The sequence below is a fragment of the Siphateles boraxobius genome, unplaced genomic scaffold (assembly GCF_051911475.1).
Source record: "Siphateles boraxobius isolate OS27281-9 unplaced genomic scaffold, OSU_SipBor_1 41, whole genome shotgun sequence".
Taxonomy (NCBI): domain Eukaryota; kingdom Metazoa; phylum Chordata; class Actinopteri; order Cypriniformes; family Leuciscidae; genus Siphateles; species Siphateles boraxobius.
This window is the reverse complement of record NW_027509042.1, coordinates 180,001-187,500: the sequence shown is the minus strand read 5'-3', so window position 1 is coordinate 187,500 and position 7,500 is coordinate 180,001. Positions and strand designations below refer to the sequence as shown.

Genomic DNA, 7,500 nt, shown 5'->3' with positions numbered 1-7,500 from the left:
CGCTTTGGGCGTGACCAACTACGGAAGCTCCTATGCCACCACGTCTGTCTCTGACAGACAGGTCGACCTGAAATCAGGCTCCGCCCCCACCTATATTACTCAGGTCGACCCCTACGAGGTCATTCTCGCTTTCTTCCCGTGAGAGACTACAACAAGCTCTCTCAGCACGTCCGACCCTGTCGCTGATTTCGCTTAACTGTTCAACAGGCGGGCCGTCATTGGATTACGCTACCGAACGCAACATAAGTGGATTGGATTGGGACTGTGTTGAGTGTCACACCGAATAGTGTCCGCGTAAAGGCGAGCTTTTCGGTTAGGAATACCGCGTGTTATCACGACAGTAGAATTACAGTGGTGTCAAGCCACCGTAGGCTTTACGCGTCAGGCGAGCCGCGAAAAGGGCTAACTACCCTGTGATCCATCGAACGGACTAACGTGTTGTGACGAGTCTTTGAATCACTCCTTCTCTCTCCAGCCGTTATGTCGACAATCATTACCCCCGCCAAAGGGAATGAGCCGAAAAGCAGGGAACCTGCACCCCGCCCGTGTCCATCGTCATGTGGAGCAACCGTCTCGGGCAGGGACCCCCATCCCATGTGCATCGTGTGCATGGGCGCTAAGCACGCTCAAACGTCGCTTGCAGACCCACAAACCTGCGTTCACTGTGCGTCATTGCCGGTAAAAATTTTTGAGAGAAGGCTGAGAGTGGCGGTGGCTAGCCAGCAGGACCCATGTCTGGCCGGAGCCATCGCAAAACCTAAGGCTAACGATCATCAGCGAGCTACCACGACGAGCTGGGCTGATATGATGGAAGCCAAATCCCCGGATATGCCTCCTCTGTTCGATGGCCTTCTCGCACACGAGGAGGGGGAGCCGGGGGACGAGGATGCGGAGGGCGATGCTAACTCTGACCTCCTCGACTTGGACATGGACGACGAGGAGGAGGAAGACAACTCTCTCTTCCCTGTCCAGCAGTCTAGACCCCCTAGCGCGACTGACACTGGCTCTCAGGCAGACGGTAACCTGCACGAGGTGTGCAAGCGAGCCGCGGCAAAACTGGGCCTAGCGTGGCCCGCGGCCCAGGATTCAGAAGGAGCAGAGAGGGACCTTTATGACAGGAAAAGGCTACCGCCTGCTCAAACCACAACGAGACAACTCCTACCCGCCGTGCCGGCGTGCATGAAGGAGATGTCCCGCCATTGGGGTAGCCCCTTTAAGAGCAAGCTCCCGACCAAGGGATGTTCTAAGCTTGAGATCCAAGGAATGGGAGAGCTGGGGCTGGCCGGACCCCCAGCGATAGAGTCTTCAGTGGCCTATCACCTACATCCGAATCGCCGATCTATTTCTGCCTCATCCCAAATTTCGCTGCCGAACAAGATGGAGCGTCTGACCGCGTCCGTCTATCAGAGGATGTACAGCTTTAAGCTATCAAGTTCAAAATGTTCTCCAGTGTCACCAAGCACTCACACGGGGTTTTCAAACGCCCATCAGTTCAGGGGAATGTTTAATAAAGAATGCATTATCGCATCCAGGCCACAGGATAAGGGCGATATGCTCCCCGAATTCAATAAACTCAATAAATATTTCACTATCGCAGCCAGGCAGACAGCCGAGGGCGATAGATTGCAAAAAAATCCAAACATTAAAATGTGTATCCCTAGCCTCTCCGCCGGAGGGAGCGCGCGCGCCTTCAGAAGGGGTCAGCGCAGAGACGGTAATGGAGTCATCAAAGTGCGCCTGCGTTGGGGAAGTATACAAGGGACCTCTCTCAGCACGCATACTCAGTTGGCGCGCATGCGCAGCTCATCCGTGGGTTGTAAACACGATTTCACGGGGATACAGACTTCAATTTGCCTTGAAACCACCCAGATTCAATGGTATGATAGTCTCAGTGGCCGAGGGAGAATCAGCTCGCGTCCTGACGGCCGAGATAGACACTCTTTTAGACAAACGAGCCATCAGAGTGGTGCCAAAGGAGGTGAGCTGTCAGGGTTTTTATTCCCGTTATTTTGTGATCCCAAAGAAGGGGAGCATATCTCTGCGTCCAATTCTAGATCTCCGTGTGTTAAACAAGCACCTACGGAAATATTCATTCAAAATGTTGACACACAAAACACTTTGTCGATCCATCCGCCAGAACGACTGGTTTGTGACGATCGATCTGTCAGACGCGTATTTTCACATAGATGTGTACCCGTCTCACAGGAAGTATCTCAGGTTTGCATTTCGAGGCACTGCTTACGAATTTCAGACAATGCCCTTTGGCCTGTCTTTAGCACCGAGAGTATTCAGCAAATGTGTGGAAGCAGCAGTTTTTCCGTTGAGAAACAAGGGGATAAGAATACTGTCGTACATAGACGATTATCTGATATGCGCCTCGTCGAAAGAGCAAGCAATCAAAGACGCAGACATGGTGTTATTGCATCTCGACAGCTTGGGATTCAGAATAAACATGGAAAAGAGCAGCTTAGAGCCAGCTCAGCACACAGAATATCTAGGACTCAGTATAAACTCCCTCTCTTATCGAGTCACTCTGACAGAGAGGAGGATCACGTCCTTCACTCAATGTCTGTCCCGTTTTCAGACGGGGAAAATTTTCCCGTTCAGACTGTGTCTACGAATGCTGGGTTTAATGGCTTCAGCGATATCTGTAGTACGGCTGGGACTACTTATAATGAGAGACTTTCAGCGCTGGGTCGCGCATCTGCGTCTGTGTTCTCGGCGTCATCTCAACCGACCGGTGAGAGTGACTTATGCGTGCGTCAGAGCGCTCAGACACTGGAAAAGCCCCGCGACCCTCAGATCGGGGATTCCCTTGGGGACAGTGTCGTCGAGAGTCACTATGACGACGGACGCGTCATTAAAGGGCTGGGGAGCGACTCTGATGGGCAGAGCTGTGAACGGTGTGTGGCCTCCACAGCTGATTCACAAGCACATAAATTACTTGGAATTGTTGGCGGTGTTTCTAGCGCTGAAACATTTTCTGAGCTTCATCAGGGGCCAGCATGTTTTAGTGAAAACAGACAATTCCACAGTGGTTGCTTATATCAACCGACAGGGAGGCACACGCTCTCTTCAACTGCACCAGCTGGCAAAAGAACTGATTGTGTGGTGCGACATAAGGCTTTTATCCATCAGGGCAACCCATATTCCAGGGATATTGAACAGGGGAGCAGATTTGTTGTCCAGAGGAAATCCCCTGTATAGAGAGTGGAAGCTTCATCCCCAGGTGGTGAAGCAGATATGGCAGAAATACGGCCAGGCGGTCGTAGATCTCTTCGCCTCGCAGGAAAACGCTCAATGTCCTCTTTATTTCTCTCTGGCGAACGGAAATGCACCATTGGGTGTGGATGCTTTAGCCCACCCATGGCCAAATGTCCTGCTGTATGCATTTCCCCCTCTGAGTCTGATTTCACCCACTCTAGCCAGGGTGAGGGAAATGGGATTGTCACTGATACTGATAGCTCCACGGTGGCCATCCAGACATTGGGTGGCCGAGATAGTTCAACTACTGTCGGGTCACCCATGGCCCCTCCCTCCCCGGAGGGACCTCCTGTCACAAGCGGGGGGGGGGGGGGGGGGAAATCTACCATCCTCACCCAGACAGGATAGCTCTCTGGGCCTGGCCCGTGAGAGGTGGAATTTAAGTGCAGCAGGTCTGCCCCCATCAGTCGTACACACTATACAAAGTGCAAGAGCCTCTTCCACTCGCTCATTGTATAGTAATAAATGGCGAGTCTTTGAAGGATGGTGTGGACGGAGTCATATCGTCCCTTTTCAATGTTCAGTGAGGGATATATTATGTTTCCTCCAGGATCTGTTAGAAAAAGGGAAAGCTTTTTCTACGATAAAGGTGTACTTAGCGGCTATATCTGCTTGTCATGTAGGTTTTGGTGACAAGACAGCAGGTCAGCACCCTTTAATAAGTCGCTTTATGAAGGGGGCACGACGTAAAAGGCCGGTGGCCAGGCGGATGGTCCCATTGTGGGATTTGTCTACGGTTTTAGAGGCCCTTTTTCAACACCCTTTTGAGCCGTTGGAAGCTATAGGGTTTAAGTTTCTCTCTCTTAAGACAGCACTATTGTTAGCGCTGGTCTCAGCTAAGAGGGTGAGTGATTTACAGGCTCTGTCGGTCAGCCCGTCTTGTCTGCAGTTTTCTCCAGGGTTTACAAGGGTTTCCTTTCGCCCTAACCCTGCATTCGTACCTAAAGTAGTGGATTCGTCGTATAGATGTCAAACTAGAGATCTTGCAGCTTTTCACCCTCCTCCGTTCTCTTCTCCGGAGGATAGGAGGTTGAATGCCTTGTGTCCTGTACGGGCGCTTCGTGTGTACGTAGAAAGGACAGCAGGTTTCAGGAAAAATGACCAGCTGTTTGTGTCATGGGCTACTCCTCACAAAGGGAAGCCATTGTCACGTCAGCGACTGTCCCATTGAATTGTAGAAGCTATTTCTTTAGCATATGAATGTAGAGGTTCCCAGCCTCCCGAGGGCTTAAGGGCCCACTCCACTAGGGGCATGGCTACATCATGGGCCTTACTTAGGGGCGTTTCGGTCCAGGAGATCTGTGCTGCAGCAAGCTGGGCCACGCCGCACACTTTTGTGCGATTTTATAGACTGAATGTGTCTGAGCCATCCTTAGCTAATGCAGTGTTAGGAGCCAGCACGTCAGGTCCCATATGCTGACGTATAGCGTACGTTGCAATCCGGGAGTGGTCTATATCTCCCATAGTGAAACACCGAGCGAAGTTAGAAAAAGAACGATGGGTTACTTAACGTAATCCCGGGTTCTTTGATAACAGAGTGAGGTGTTTCACCAACACTTCCCTCCTTGCACAGGAACGGGAAGAAATCTCTCTATAATGACCTCGTAGGGGTCGACCTGAGTAATATAGGTGGGGGCGGAGCCTGATTTCAGGTCGACCTGTCTGTCAGAGACAGACGTGGTGGCATAGGAGCTTCCGTAGTTGGTCACGCCCAAAGCGATTCCCATAGTGAAACACCTCACTCTGTTATCAAAGAACCCGGGATTACGTTAAGTAACCCATCGTTTTATTGGCAGCGCCACTCTTACATGTTACATGAACACGTCTGCATCAGCACCGAAAACATGGACATGTTTATATAATGGGATAATTGTAGGTTATAATAAAATTGGCCACTGAATTAGCACATGTTGTCCATGAGCTCCGTAACGACATCTCTCATAAAGGTTTGCGACTAATACCGGGCGTACACCAAAGGATTTTCACAGTCCCAGACTAAAGACCGGCAGTCTTTAGGAATCTTACTGGAGTCTCGGCGCACTCCCGTCGTCTCGATCGTTAAATGTGAGGTGATAATCTGCAGTCGGCGACCCGATTTATGCCAGTCTTTCTCTAGTCTTTCATATCAAACATGTTTGATATTATCGCAAGTCTTTAGTCTGAGACTAAAAACTGTGAACCCAAGTCTTTAGATGTGAGCTGATAATCTTATTAAGTATTTTCTAATTCTTTTCAAAGTCTTTAGGTGTACAGAAAGCATTAGTTTAAATAGTAAAAAAATTATCCGAAAAAAAAATAAAACACCTAGCCTCTTCGCTAAATAGCACACAAAATACCATTCCGCCGCCTGACCGGAAGTTGCACCCACTTTATTTTTTACAGTAGCGCCCCCTGGAGACAGGTGGATAGATATATTTCTCAGGTCTATACGCTGAGTTTCGGTTCATTTATGAGACGAGTTGCAGTTCACGCGCCAGCGCCTTCGTTTCGAGATTATCTATTGTCTGTTATATTTACTTCTTATTTATTAAATCCAGGCATTTAGTTGATGAAACATTGATTAAAATTAAGATACAATTAATACAAAACGAAATTCGCTTTAATGAAAGGCTTTGTGCTTTCTGTTCGAGGTCTCTGTGAAAGTTTTAAAGCACTTTAGTGCCGCTTTCAGAGCTTGTCACGTCCGTAACATTGTTTTTTCCTAATAAATGCGAACACGAAAAATACAATAAAATGAATATTATATGTTCTGTTGAGAGCCAACCCTTCTTCATCCAGTGGGAAGTAGACTATTACTTTTGATTTGCGCAGTGTAATACACAGAATTGATTTCTCTGCTGCCAGCCTCGGTCACGTATCGTGTGAGCTTGTGACTATTGCAAGCGCGCAGCTGAGAAGTCCTGATTATATTGTCTGCTATATTTACTTCTTATTTATTAAATCCAGGCAATTGGTTGATGAAACATTGATTAAAATGTGTTGCGCAAGCGACAAATCTCCGACAGTAAACGGATGGCCCATTCTGCTCTGTAACGTGTCGCGGGTAAACAGCTGTTGCGACTCACGCGAGCGATAACGGCCGCGTCCGGTGTGTAGACACAGGGCCCTATCTTGCACCCGGCGCAAATGACTTTGTACACTGACACATGTATCATTCCTATTTTGCACCCGCGCAAAGCGGACTTTTCCCTCCACAGACACACGTCGGTTAACTAAGAAATACACTTGCACTCCCCGGGGCGGTTCAGCGCAAAGAGGAGGCGTGTTCCGGCGCAAACTTTCCCTCATGCTATTTTGCTGTTCTATAAAACAATTGCGCCACTGACCAGAAAAAAACCTTGTCTAAAGTCAGTGGCGCGTTGCGCGTACATTCAGATGCTATTTTAAGCGCGCATGCTTGGCCATAATACAGAGTGTGAACAACGCGCATACACTGTAGATGATTCTCTCATCCACACAGATGCATTTAACTTTTTGCAAATGATACATTATTATAAGGAAAAATATTAAAACACGAGGGAAATCATTGTTGTGTCCATGACGATGGGGAAAATAGGCATAAAGCTTACACATCTACCCAAATTATTATATCCATGTTTAACCGAAGCTAATTTAGGTGGGTTTGTCCATTCTCCAATGTCACTTCTCTTTCTTTTACGGCCCTGACGAGTACATCGATCTCCTCGGCTGTGAACCGATTCTGAAGCGCGCCTGGTAAATGCGCCGTTATAATAGTATTGCGCCATGGAAAAAGCGCACCTCGTTCATCATGCTCTTAAAGGGAATGTGATATAAAGCCCTTATTGGTTTGTTTCCTGTTACGCCCAAACCACACCTATGAATAATGAAGCTACTTCAGACCAACCCCTTTTAGATTTGCGCCAGGCGCAAGAGGCATTTATCCCGCCGGGAAAATAGCAACAGCGCCGGGATCCGCCCACAAAGTTACTTGCGCTTTGACACTTGCGTTTCAGATCGTTAAAATAGGGCCCAATGTGTTAAAGCTCATTCTGCCTATAACGCTACGCTACAACATCAAGCAATATTCCTATAATTTATATAATTGTAACACTTTATGTTTCACGTTTAGTACATTTTGCTTACTACTTATTTAAAATAGTATAAAAGTACTGTACATTATGTAATTAAAAACGTTTTCATTGTGATATAATTAATTTTACTTTAGTAAAAAGATCTGAGTTGTTCCTCCACTGGTAGAGATTAGAGGAATTAAGA

General features: G+C 48.0%; 1 protein-coding gene across 4 annotated transcripts in view; it reads right to left on the bottom strand.

Moving 5' to 3' along the window:
• Positions 1-7,500, bottom strand: part of LOC143706083 (methionine--tRNA ligase, cytoplasmic-like) — a 52,306-nt gene that overhangs the window by 38,305 nt on the left and 6,501 nt on the right. The gene's annotated exons all lie outside the window — the stretch shown is intronic.